Source organism: Sceloporus undulatus, chromosome 2 (genome assembly GCF_019175285.1).
Source record: "Sceloporus undulatus isolate JIND9_A2432 ecotype Alabama chromosome 2, SceUnd_v1.1, whole genome shotgun sequence".
Taxonomy (NCBI): Eukaryota; Metazoa; Chordata; class Lepidosauria; order Squamata; family Phrynosomatidae; genus Sceloporus; species Sceloporus undulatus.
This window is the reverse complement of record NC_056523.1, coordinates 186,786,365-186,798,259: the sequence shown is the minus strand read 5'-3', so window position 1 is coordinate 186,798,259 and position 11,895 is coordinate 186,786,365. Positions and strand designations below refer to the sequence as shown.

At 43.0% G+C, this 11,895-nt stretch overlaps 1 pseudogene; it reads left to right on the top strand.

Moving 5' to 3' along the window:
* The first annotated feature begins 4,275 nt into the window (after positions 1-4,275).
* LOC121920497 lies at positions 4,276-10,612 on the top strand (annotated as a pseudogene).
* The last annotated feature ends 1,283 nt before the right edge of the window (positions 10,613-11,895 follow it).

Below are 11,895 nucleotides of genomic sequence, written 5' to 3'. Positions count from 1 at the left end.
CTACATTATGTAGCATGATAGGGTCTCTGGTCATAATTCAGGGCCCAGGGCGGTGGCCATCTACATCGCATAACTCAAAAAAGCAAAGCAGACCACATGTCAAGTCCATTATTCATGATTCTCAGCCTGGAGAAGAGACTGTTAAGAGCTGATATGATAGCCCTGTTTAACTATTTGAAGGGTTTCATACTGAGGGTGGAACAAGCTTGTTTTCTGCAGCTCCAGAGAGTAGGACCCATAGCAATGGATTCAGATTAGTGGAAAAGAGATTCCATCTCAATATTAGGAGAAATTTCCTGACAGTAAAAGCTGTTTGACAGTGGAATTGAAACACACTCCCTCGGAGAGTGGTGGAGTCTCCTTCTTTGGAGGTCTTTAAACAGAGTCCGGATGGCCATCTGTTGGGGATGCTTTGATTGAGATTTCCTGCATGGCAGAATGGGGCTGGACTGGATGGCCCTTGTGGTCTCTTTCAACTCTATGATTCTATGATTGTATGATTCTATGATCTCCTGCCCTGTCACCTTCCATCTCTGTATGGCCCAAGGGCTAATGGTTAGAATGCATATACTACAGTAACCTTGCTGAAGCCAAGTCCACTCAGTGTGGGGTTGCCACAGGTTGAATAAAGGGCTCCTGTTTCTTAAATATTTTAGCTGAATCTTGAGCATCAAGGTTTATTATAAATTTCTGTTAGGCGCAACAGTGGCTCTACACTGCAGGGGTGTGTATTGGAATATCACAGGTAAATGTCACATGTCATCCCTTCCAGTTTATATTCTCCCAGCTTGACAATGAAATGCACTGAGTAACCTTTGGCAAATCACATGCTGTCAGCCTCAGCAGAAAGCAATGGCAAGCCTCCGCTGAACAATTCTTCCCAAGAAAAATCCCATGATAGGTTTGCTTTAGGGCCACTATTAGGCAGAAATGATTTAAAGGCACACAACAACTACCATTGATGTGCTGAGTTTGTGGGAAATACTCAAAGAAAATGTGATCAGATATTGTTGTTGATCAAATCAAATTGTTCTTAGGTGCCTTTAGGCCATTTCTGACTTATGGGGACCCTAAGGTGAAGGGGGAATCAAAACCCAATCTCCAGAATGATAGTCCAATGCTCAAACCACTGCACCACACTGGCTGGGTTATTTACACCCCAACACACAGGTGTGGTCCTCATGTGAAAGGCCCAGTTCTAGGGTTTCTTAAAAACCCATATGCATCTGAGGAAGTAGACTTTAGTCTACGAAAGTTCATGCTGCCAACTTCTTTCCTTCAGTTAGTCCCAAAGCTAGTCTCAAGGATCTCTCTACATTCTGAAATCTGAAATACTTTAAAATCCAAAATTGTCCAGATGGGTGGCTGAGATAGTGACACCTTTGCTTTCTGATGGTTCAGTGTATGCAAACTTTGTCATGCACAACATTATTAAAGAAATATTGTGTATAAAATTACCTTCAGGCTATGCATATAAGATGTATATGAAACATGAATGGATTCCATGTATGGACTTGGGTCCCATCCCCAAGATATCTTGCTGTGTATATGCAAATATTCCAAAATCCCAAAAAATCTGAAATCCCAAATGCTTCTGGTCCCAAGCATTTCAGAAAAGGGAGACTCAGCCTGTATAGTTTATATTGACACAATTTCAGCATTCCAACCTAATGGTTTCAATAGCCATGGTCCAAATAACTCAGCTGTTTTTTCCCATTGTTTATTATTTTCTCCAAATTAATGCCATCATTATTGTAATCATCAATTATTATCATAGCAATAAAAACAGTTTAATGTCTAGAACAACTTCCCCCCCCCCCCCCGGCAAACAAGCTATTTTAGCTTTCCTTCATTAGAATAACTACATTTCTGTTTTATTCTGATCACTCACTTTGGGCCTATATCCCCTTAGGTTAGTTAAGCTGATTACATAGGTGTTGCAAACTTAATATCCAAAGTTTGCTTGTTGTTTGCTTTGCTGTCATAATTATCTGCCAGGAGAGTCAATTCCCTCAGGAAAGTGATCAAAAATTGGATTTATTGGAGGAGTAAATAACCCCTTTTGGAACTCATTAAAGTAAATTCTCTTGTGGTCCCAGAATGGTTCGATGGAACCTTGAGTGTTGTGGAAATTCTGCATGAGACTAAAATCTGCTTTTACGTGAATATGTTGATAACAGGACCCAATAAGTGAAGAATAACAGTCCCTGGGTTTGAAAAACAAACACTCAAACACTTGTAAATATGCAAGACATCTTGTAGCACCTTTGAGACTAACTGAAAGAAAGAAGTTGGTAGCATGAGCTGTCATCGACTTGAGCCTACTTCTTTGAGCCTACTAGGCTCAAGTCTATGAAACCTTATGCTACCAACCTCTTTCTTTCAGTTAGTCTCAAAGGTGCTACAAGATCCCTTTCTGTACTGATTTTCCAGACTGACATGGCTATGTCTTTGACTTCTACACACTTGTAAGGTTAACCTTGCTGAGTAAGGCCAAAGTTTTGTTCTAACAATGGCCACTAAGCTGTAGTAAAAACCTACTTCTTCAGTAAGTAGGGCAAGGTAGGATAATGGTTTCTGTATCGGGGGTCATGATAAATCTACTCTGGGTTCTATCCCAGGGCGCATCTACATTGTGGCGCAGTGGTTAAATGCCAGTACTGCAGCCACAAGGTTGTGAGTTTGATCCCAGGCAGGGCTCCAAGGTCCTCTCAGCCTTCCATCCTTTCGTAGGTTAGTAAAATGGGTACCCAGCATATTGGAGGCAATTGGCTCACACATATTAAACCACTTAGGGAGTGCTTAAGCGAACTGATAAGTGGTATAGAAATGTAGCTGTTATTGCTATCGCTACAGAAATAATGCACTTTCATACCACTTTAACTGCCATGGCTCCAACCTACAGAATCTTGGGATTTGTAGTTTGGTGAGGCACTGTCACTCTTTGACAGAGAAGACTAAAGACTACAAGCTACAAACCCCAGGATTCCATAAATAGGATGGAGCAACAGTGTTGAAAGTGGTATCAAACTCCATTTATTTCTGCAGTGTAGATGCACTCCCAAGATTTAACAGAGCTATCCAAGGTTCTGAAGCCGATGCCCCAAATAATCTGGAATAAAACTCAGAAGGAACTGCCTGCCTGTCTGAAACAGGAACTACCGAGGGTATATAGGAAAATACATACAGACTCACATAGGCACACACACTCTCCCTTGAACTGAGTTTATGCTTTATTGATGTTGTGTGCCTTCAAGTGGTTTCTGACTTATGGTGACCCAAAAGAAACCCTATTATGGTATTTTCTTGGCAGATTTCTTCTTCGGGGGTGGGTGGGTTACCGTTGTCATCCTGTGAGGCTGAGAGAGTGTGACTTGCTCAAAGTCACCCAGTGGGTTTCTATGGCCCAGCTGGGAATCAAACCCTGGTCTCCAGAAGTCCTAGTCCAATGCTCAGATCAGTTTTGGACATTTTCAATAAATCAGGGCACTCTTAAAGCTGGGGAAAGGTAGGACTGAGCAAAGATACTAGACTCCTCTAGACACAGCCAAAAGTAGAAGGAGTGAGGTCAAGTGTTTGCAGGTCAAAGAAGCCTGTAATTTTTTTAGGGGAAAATGCTTGAATGAAGCATTTTGTGATAGGAGCACAATGGCAGCTGGTGCCTTTAACATGGTGGAATATGCTTTAGGTTTCAAATAGGTTAGCATCTTGGACAGCTGCTATAAAATTTGGATCGAATCCTACCATCCCATTGACATGGAAGTGTCTGCCTCTCTTGATGGCCTAATAAATCTGACATTCTTCTAGACCAGCCATAGGGTCCAACAATAGTGTTGTTGTTGTTGTTGTTGTTGTTGTGCATCTTCAAGTAATTTCCAATTTATGGTGACCCTAAGGCCAACTGATCATGCAGTTTTCTTGGTAAGAGAAGGTTTGCCATTGCCTTTCCCTGAGCTGAGAGAATATGACTTGCCCAAGTTTTCTTTGTTTTCTGCTAATATCAGAATCCGTTTTCTCCTTCTGATTTTTTAGGAGGTCTTGATGTGATTAGCAAGAAGTTCCTCTAAACTCTTTTCTCCCCCATATCTTATTGTCTGCTTGGTTTTCCTTTTATGTTCCTTTTTGTTTTCCACGTTTAAGCAAGACTTTGACTTGAATTAAGCTTCCCTTTTTGCATTTTTCATGTATGCAATATAAATCTTAGAAGCTAAAGTATAGGTTTCTCCAAACTGGGGTCGGGAGTGCAACTAAAATTGTCCCTGAGCAATAGAGACAATGATCATCCAGTTACAGCTGCAGGCTCCAGATGCAGTTGGAACTGAATCTCAAGGTAAAAACATATTTTAAAAACACACACCAGAGTGATAGTCCAACGCTCAAACCAATACACCATACTAGCTCTCTGGTTATGAGTTACAAATTCCTAAATAGCTTAAAAGACATATACAGTATCTGAAGGACTTTATTTTCCCTTCCGGTGGTTTCTGTTTCAGTGGAGTAGTGAATCCAAGCTGGGTTTAAATTTGGGCTGGGATGGAGCTTGCTGACCTCTGTCCCCCAAAATAAACCCAGCACCTTTAAAATAAAACCTGGAGCAAATTTACTGTCCCACTAACAGTCAGCCACTATCCACCACTGCAGCTGTTAAAATCTTCTGCTGAAGGTCTTCCTCTTCCTTCAGCCAAACTTTGATGTATATATTTGGCTGGACCTCAAAAGTGGGCCTTCTCAGTTGCTGCACCCAAATTTTTGGAACTCCCTGCTGAAAGCAACTCATCTTTGCTCCTCTCATAGCCTTCAGTCAGCAGAGGAGAAAAGCAGAACTTCTTCATTAAAGAGGCCTTTGGGTTTCTTTATTCTACCCCTCTGTCTTTTAACCTGTACTTTAATCCTAACACTATTTGAGCTAGTTATTTCCCCCTTCTCCCCCTTCTTGTTTGATTTTTAGATCATCCTATTTTGTTTGTTGGCTCCTTTTTCATTGTGGATTTTCCTGTTGTGAGTCACCTTGATAACAAATCTAATAATCTGTGCCTCTTCAGAAGCTGTCTGGTTTCACAATTCCCAAAGAAAACACCCCAGTGAGAAATGGAGATGAAATCTTTCTCCCAGATTGGTGACTTATAAATCCTTTGATATTCAAAGCTAAAGTCAAATGTAGGAAATGGCCTCCTTGGAATTCTAGGCATTGCTGATTAACTCTGTTCTTCTGTCTTCCCAGCTGACAATGGGCTCCTAAATCTTTCAAGTGACCTCTGCCTAGGAAGTGGGGAAAGTGTAACAATGGCCTGATTCTTCCTGGTGGAACAGCCCAGTTGTGGGATGGATAGGTCCTCTTCCAGCCACACTTAGCTTTGGACAATGAGCTCCCATTTCCGACTCAGTACAGAAGAGGGGAAAAATGACCTGTCAGAGAAGCTGCTGACAATGGGTGCAGACTGTGGGGTGACTGGGCCTCATAGTTTTCTCCCTGGAGTTGACTACTGTTGGAAGTAGCCCCAGAGGGCTGGAAATGGCTAGTGTAAAAGGTTCCTTGATGAATTAGCAGCCAGTTGGCTCACCTTCCCCCTGAAATGTTGGGACAAAAGGATCATTACTTTGGCAGGGCCATCCAGTCTGCATGGACCCTGGAAGAGAAAGATGGGGTGTTGAGGCCCCAAAAGACTAAGCAGAGGGGCTGAGCCAAACCCATATCATAATCAGACACCAAGGATTTGAAGATCAGATCCACTAAGATTCCTGTGGCTTTTGGGCCCGAACAGACAGGCAAAAATAAAGCTGTTTTCGGTCACTTTGGAGGTATGCTGTGTAAATGACACAAACTTCTTAAGAGGCCAGAAGCTGCACCAAAGCTGCACTCTAGTCCTTAGGACTGGAGTGTTGCTTTGGTGCGGCTTCCGGCCTCTTAGGACTCATGCAGTATTTAAACAGCAACGTTCTAAATTACTTGAAGCAGCTTTTTTGGCCTGTCTGTTTGAGCCCTTTAAACTCAGTGCACCCTTTGGCTTACACAGGGAATCCATCCCCCCCCCCCCCCCCCGCGTAAGCCAAATATAATGTATGCTCGATAGCCAAATATCGCGTATGTTCTTGCACATGGCGGCATGCACGGCCCATTCGTTCAAATGGGATGTGCCGCTCCTTGCGCCCTGCGTGCAGCTCTGTACAGCTTTGTGCATAAGCTCAAGCCGCTTATAATGTGGGTGCGCTGTATTTAATATGAACTATTTAATAATTATTCATATATACTTCATATGTTTCTGAGTATTTGACTACAGCTGTGGAGAACAGGGTTCAAATCCTTGCTCAGTCATGGAACCCCCCTGGGTGACTTTAGGCAAGTCTCACTGTCTCAGCCTCAGAGAGGGAAAATCCCTGCCTGAACAAATCTTGCCAAAAAAATCCCAAACAAAATCATGTGATAGAATTGCCTCAGGGTTGCCATACGTTGGAAATGACTTGAAGGCACAACACCACCACAACAGTATTTTCTCCTTGCCTTGATATATTAAACAGTTGTATAATATTTCATTTATTATTTTGTCATTACTGTCAATTTATTATTATTATTATTATTATTATTATTATTATTAATCATTATTCATGTTATTCTGTATTTTTAAAGCTTTGGGATGACATACATATATAAATATCCAAAATTCATGATGACTCACATGCCTAATATAACTTGAGAGGGAGGCAGTGGTAAAATGCCCCCATGCCCACTAGAGGGCATTTGGGAGCCAACATGTTTTGAATTTTTTTCAGAAGGTGCGTGTATTCATGTGTGTGTCTATGTAGCTTCCTTGAAGGCCTTCTGGGGGCCAGTGGTGCTCCTTGATCCTAACAGTTGTCTATCTTTGCTCGAAAAGGTTTTGTGACTGGTAGTACTAAGGTAGCACTAAGGGTCACCCTTCTAGAACCCACCTGTCCTGTTTTCTTTGTGTCTCACAGCCATAAGAGTGTGTAAGTGACAAATAGATTATCCTCCTGCTATTGCTCTGTGGCAACTGTGGTTAGGAAAGAGTTTCTGTCATTACTGAATATTAATACATAGTGTGAGGGTATGAATCATGCAGTCCAGCAGGCATCATTGGACTGTAATTCCCATCAGTCAGTGTAGCTAATGAAAAGGAAGGCTAGGAATTATAGTTCATCAACCTCTGGAGGACCACACAAATTACACTTATTATGTGGCTTGGTGGGCAACACAGGGCCCAGGACAGGATTAGGGATGGATGAGGAGTCTGCTCAGTTTGGTGTTGATCAGAAAATTCTCAGATTCCCAAGTTTCTTCATAAATCTGACAAAAATAACTTGTTTTTGGTAACATAATCTGACAGTTTAACTGGACAGCCTCTTAGCAACAAAGTACTTTACTGCAAAAGTGCATGCAAAAGTAAACAATTGTTCTTTGGACACGGAATTGCAGAGATAATATACCCTTCACATTTCATAGATGAACATCGGGTACATGTGTGGCCAAGTAGTATTTGAATGTGGTCAGGATGGCAAAAAATTATTAATGAAGAAGAACACACAACTTAGGAGAGGCTGCAGCAGTTTGCTTTTGCTTGAAGCTACTGGGAAGGGCAAGAACTCACCTCCTTCAGTCCTTTCCTCTTCCCTGCTGAGTTAACTGAGTGAAAACCACTCTATTCTATTATTAAAATCAGGCTGCAGGCTTAAGTTGCAGAATTTTGTCCTGTGGCCCATTGGCTGGTGATGATAGGTTTTGCATGCCAAGACTCTAGAAGGTTTTATCTGGTTCGGATAATGCAAACAAGATAAAATCCTGTAATTGTAGGAAGTAAAAGGAAGACAAACTTCACATGTCATTGGATGGTCAACTGTTTATTTCTCTGAAAAGCCCAACATGTTTTGGCCTGTGAATATCTCACAAAACTACATATCCATTTCATGGACCCCTGGCAGTTAAAGCAGCATCAAACGGCATTAAACCTGTGATAGCATGGAGCCACGGCAGTTAAAGTGGCCGTCTTTTTCCTCTCCAACTTTCCAACAAAGTTCCCATTGCGTTTGCAAAGCGGGGAGGGCAGGTTTTGGATGGGGTTTGGGTATTTTTTGCAACGCGATCTCCTTGGCTCATTATTAAAGTCTCGTGTTTTATTTCCAGTCCAGTTGAAAGACAGCTTTGAATCCCATACCTTCTTCTTCCTGACCTTTGACCTGTAAGTACCAATGCTGTGTTTGTTTAGAATGAACGTGGCTGCTGCCCAACTTTGGAGAGGAGATAAAGCCATGGAAGGCACAATCACTGGTTAATGATGGGAAATACTGGCTAAATGAAACCTCCTTGTACCAAAGCAGTCTACATTTGAATAAAATAGGCTGGGGAGAGACAGTGGGATCGGACTGTTCCCTTCGCATCCTCATCATTGTCTCAGAAACCTCTGCTTGACCATGGCAGAAAGTAGGAAGCAGGACTGGACTGAGCTGTTGTTGTTGCAATAGCTGTTCCACATCCCTCCTCTTCTGGCTTTCTGCTCTTCTTGGGCCGATGGCTCAGGTTTCTTTGTTACCTTTGCTTAAGGGTTTGGAGTCTATTTTTATGCCCCTCAGAACTCCAGTCCTAACTGGAGAGTGCTTCGCTTTGAAAGAAATCCCAGAGCAACAAAACATGGGTAGAACGAGATGCTTATAAAAAACGGTACAGGTTTGAGTCCCCGCTAGCCGCGATTCCAAACTCCGAAATCTTCCAAAAAACCATTTCCACAGATGTTTCCCGATGGTTCAGTTTACAGAAATTGTTTTGTGCACAAAATTATTACAAATGTAGTCCAGGATTTATGTATAAGGCGTCCATGAAACATGAATGGATGTTGTGTTGAGACTTGGGTCCCATCTCCAAGGTATCTCCTTATATATATACAGTAGAGTCTCAGTTATCTGAGTTTCACTAATCCGACATTCCGGATTATCCGACCCTTCCCGCCGGCACTAGCCTTCCCTCCAAAGGAAGCTCTTGGGCTCCTTTTGGAGAGAAGGGGGCCAAAGCCCCGCCGGCGTTAGCTTTCCCTCAGCTGGAAGGGAGCTCTGTGGAGCTCCCTTTGAGCTGAGGGAAACCAGGCTGCCGAGGAAGGGACTCTGGCCTTGGCCTGGTCCCCTCCCCGGCGGCTTGCTTTCCTTAGAGCTGAGGGAAACCAGGACTCCCTTTGGACTGAAGGAGTCCTTCAGCCCCAAGGGAGCCACTGTCCCCAATGGTGGTGCGTGTGCATGTGCACACGTGCCGTCATTGGATGATCCCATATTTTCGGTCATCCGACAAGCAGTCGGTCCCGTTTATGTCGGATAATTGAGACTACTGTATATGCAAATATTCCAAAATCTGAACAAATCTGAAATTTCTGGTCCCAAGCATTTTGGATAAGAGGGACTCAGCCTGTATTTCCTAGCCAAAGAAAGCAAGCCAAGGAGGCAGTAAAGACAGATCTGCATCCATGTGCTCCAGCAAATGATTATTGGAAATTGAAATTCCCATTAAAGGCATTTAATGGGAGTATGGTTAGTGGGGATTCTGGGAGCTGTAATCCTGAAAGAATGTGATTGCTCCAAGCTCTGTTCCTATCATCCTTGTTCAGATTATTTTTAATATGGAGTTTTTCTTCTCTCCCCCCCCCCCTCCGCTCCCTGAATGCAGAATGAAGAGAGGGTAACTCTTTGACTATCTCACAGAAAAAGTGACCTTAAGTGAGAAGGAAACCAGGTCAACCATTTGGGGTCCTTCCCTTTCAAACGGGGAACGCATGTGTTGAGTCCAAGCTTTGGAAACATCTTTTTACCTTCCTTTGGCAGGAAGATCATGTGGGCCCTTCTGGAAGTGATCCAGTACCTCCATTCCACAGACATCGTCCACAGAGACCTCAAGCTGGAGAACATCCTTCTCGGCGACAACATGAACATCATACTGTCCGACTTTGGCTTCTCTTGCCAGCTGAAGGAAAACGAGAAACTGAAAGGTACTTTGGAGACCACGGTTTGAATCCTTGCTCAGACATGGAAACCCACAGGTGACTTTGGGCAAGTTACGCTCTCTCAGTCTCCGAAGACAGCCAAGGCAAAACCACCTCTGAATACATCTTGCCAAGAAAACCCTGTGAGATGGTCTTTATAAGTTGGAAATTATTTGAAGGCACTCAGCAATACGACTCTGGAAAATAGGGTTCGATTCCCAGCTCAGCCATGAAACTCTTTGTGTGACTTTGGGCAAGTCACACTCTCTCAGACTCATGGGAAGCAAACCTCCTCTGAACAAATTTGGCCAAGAAAACCCCATTATAGGGTCCCTTTAGGATCACCATAAGTTAGGATTTGGAAGGCACAAAACAACAATACTAATCATAATAATAATAACAGATTTCTCAGAATATTCTATTGTACATTGCACTTACATTTTATGCTGTGTTGTATTTTGTACTTCTTATATAGCATTTTGTATTTTATCTCCACTGGTCTACAACCAAAAGCAAATTCCTTTCCTTTCTTCCATCCCATAGAGATCTGTGGGACTCCTGGCTACCTGGCTTCAGAAATACTCAAATGTTCTATGGATCCAGACCATCCTGGTTATGGGAAGGATGTTGACATGTAAGTAAAGGGCAGCCTATGTCTCATCAAGGCTATTGGTATTGGAATGACCCAATGTCTGTTTGGGAAGACGATCAGCAGCACAATGGAAACTCAGGTTATCAGATGCTGAATCGGGAGTATTCCCCATCCTATATAAGAGCAAAATAAGAATAAACTATCCATCTCTCCCAGTTGAGAATTTAGAAGTCCCACTCTCCTTCTTGTTCCTATTATGGATCTTAAAGTCAACACTGACTTACTATCACAGGTTTTAGAGGAGGTTTTACCACTGCTTTCCTCTGAGGCTGAGAGAATGTGACTTGGCCCAAGTCTGTGCAACTCTCAAAGTCTACGAAAACTCATGCCACAATCTCTTTCACACAGCTCCAAAACACTTTGCAGAATGAACTCAGTTTGAGACCACTTTAACTGCCTTGGCTCCGTTCCTGGGAACTGTAGTTTAAGCGCTCTGACATAAAAGGCGAAATGTCTCACAAAACTACAGTTCCCAGAACTCCCTAGAACTGAGCTAGGGCAGTTAAAGAGGTCTCAAACTGGATTATTTCTGCAGTGTGTTTTGGACCTCAGTCAGTCACAAAGATTCTGTTGTTACTGAGTACCTTCAAGTCGTTTCCAACCCAAGGGGTTTTCTTGGATGATTTCTTCAGGAGGTTTGCCACTGCCTTCCCCTGAGGCCAAGAGTATGTGACTTGCCCAGGGTCACCCAGTGGGTTTTATGGCCAAGCTGGAAAGTGAACCCTGGTCCCCAGAGTTATAGTCCAGTGCTCAAACCCCTACACCACAAGGTGCTACAAGATTGCTTTGCCATTTTGTAGAAGGGACACCATTTTACTCTCTATTATTTTTAATGGAACTTGAGCATCCATGGATTTGGGTATCCACAGAACTGAATCCCAGTGGATACCAAGGGTCCACTGTAATAATAATAACACCACCCCATTGCATATAATGGGACTTGAGAATCCATGGGTTTTAGAATCAAACCCAGTGGATACGAAGGGCTCACTGTAATGGTCTTTCTGACCATCTGGACTAAGCCATACAGGGCTATTGGAGAGTTGGCCATGGCCTACCATACCTTGTGGTGACCTCTGCCTTATGATTGGCTGAGCTGTCCACTGTGTCGAACTCATATGTCTTGAGCGGCTTGCAGGGGTCCAGCCCTACTTGGACGATACACCGATGCTGTCTACTCCCAGGTATTTCCTAGTATATTGTACAACCCTAGGGTACAGCAAGAAAGGGTGGTTCATTTCTGGAAACCTGTAGCCTACCCAAACATTA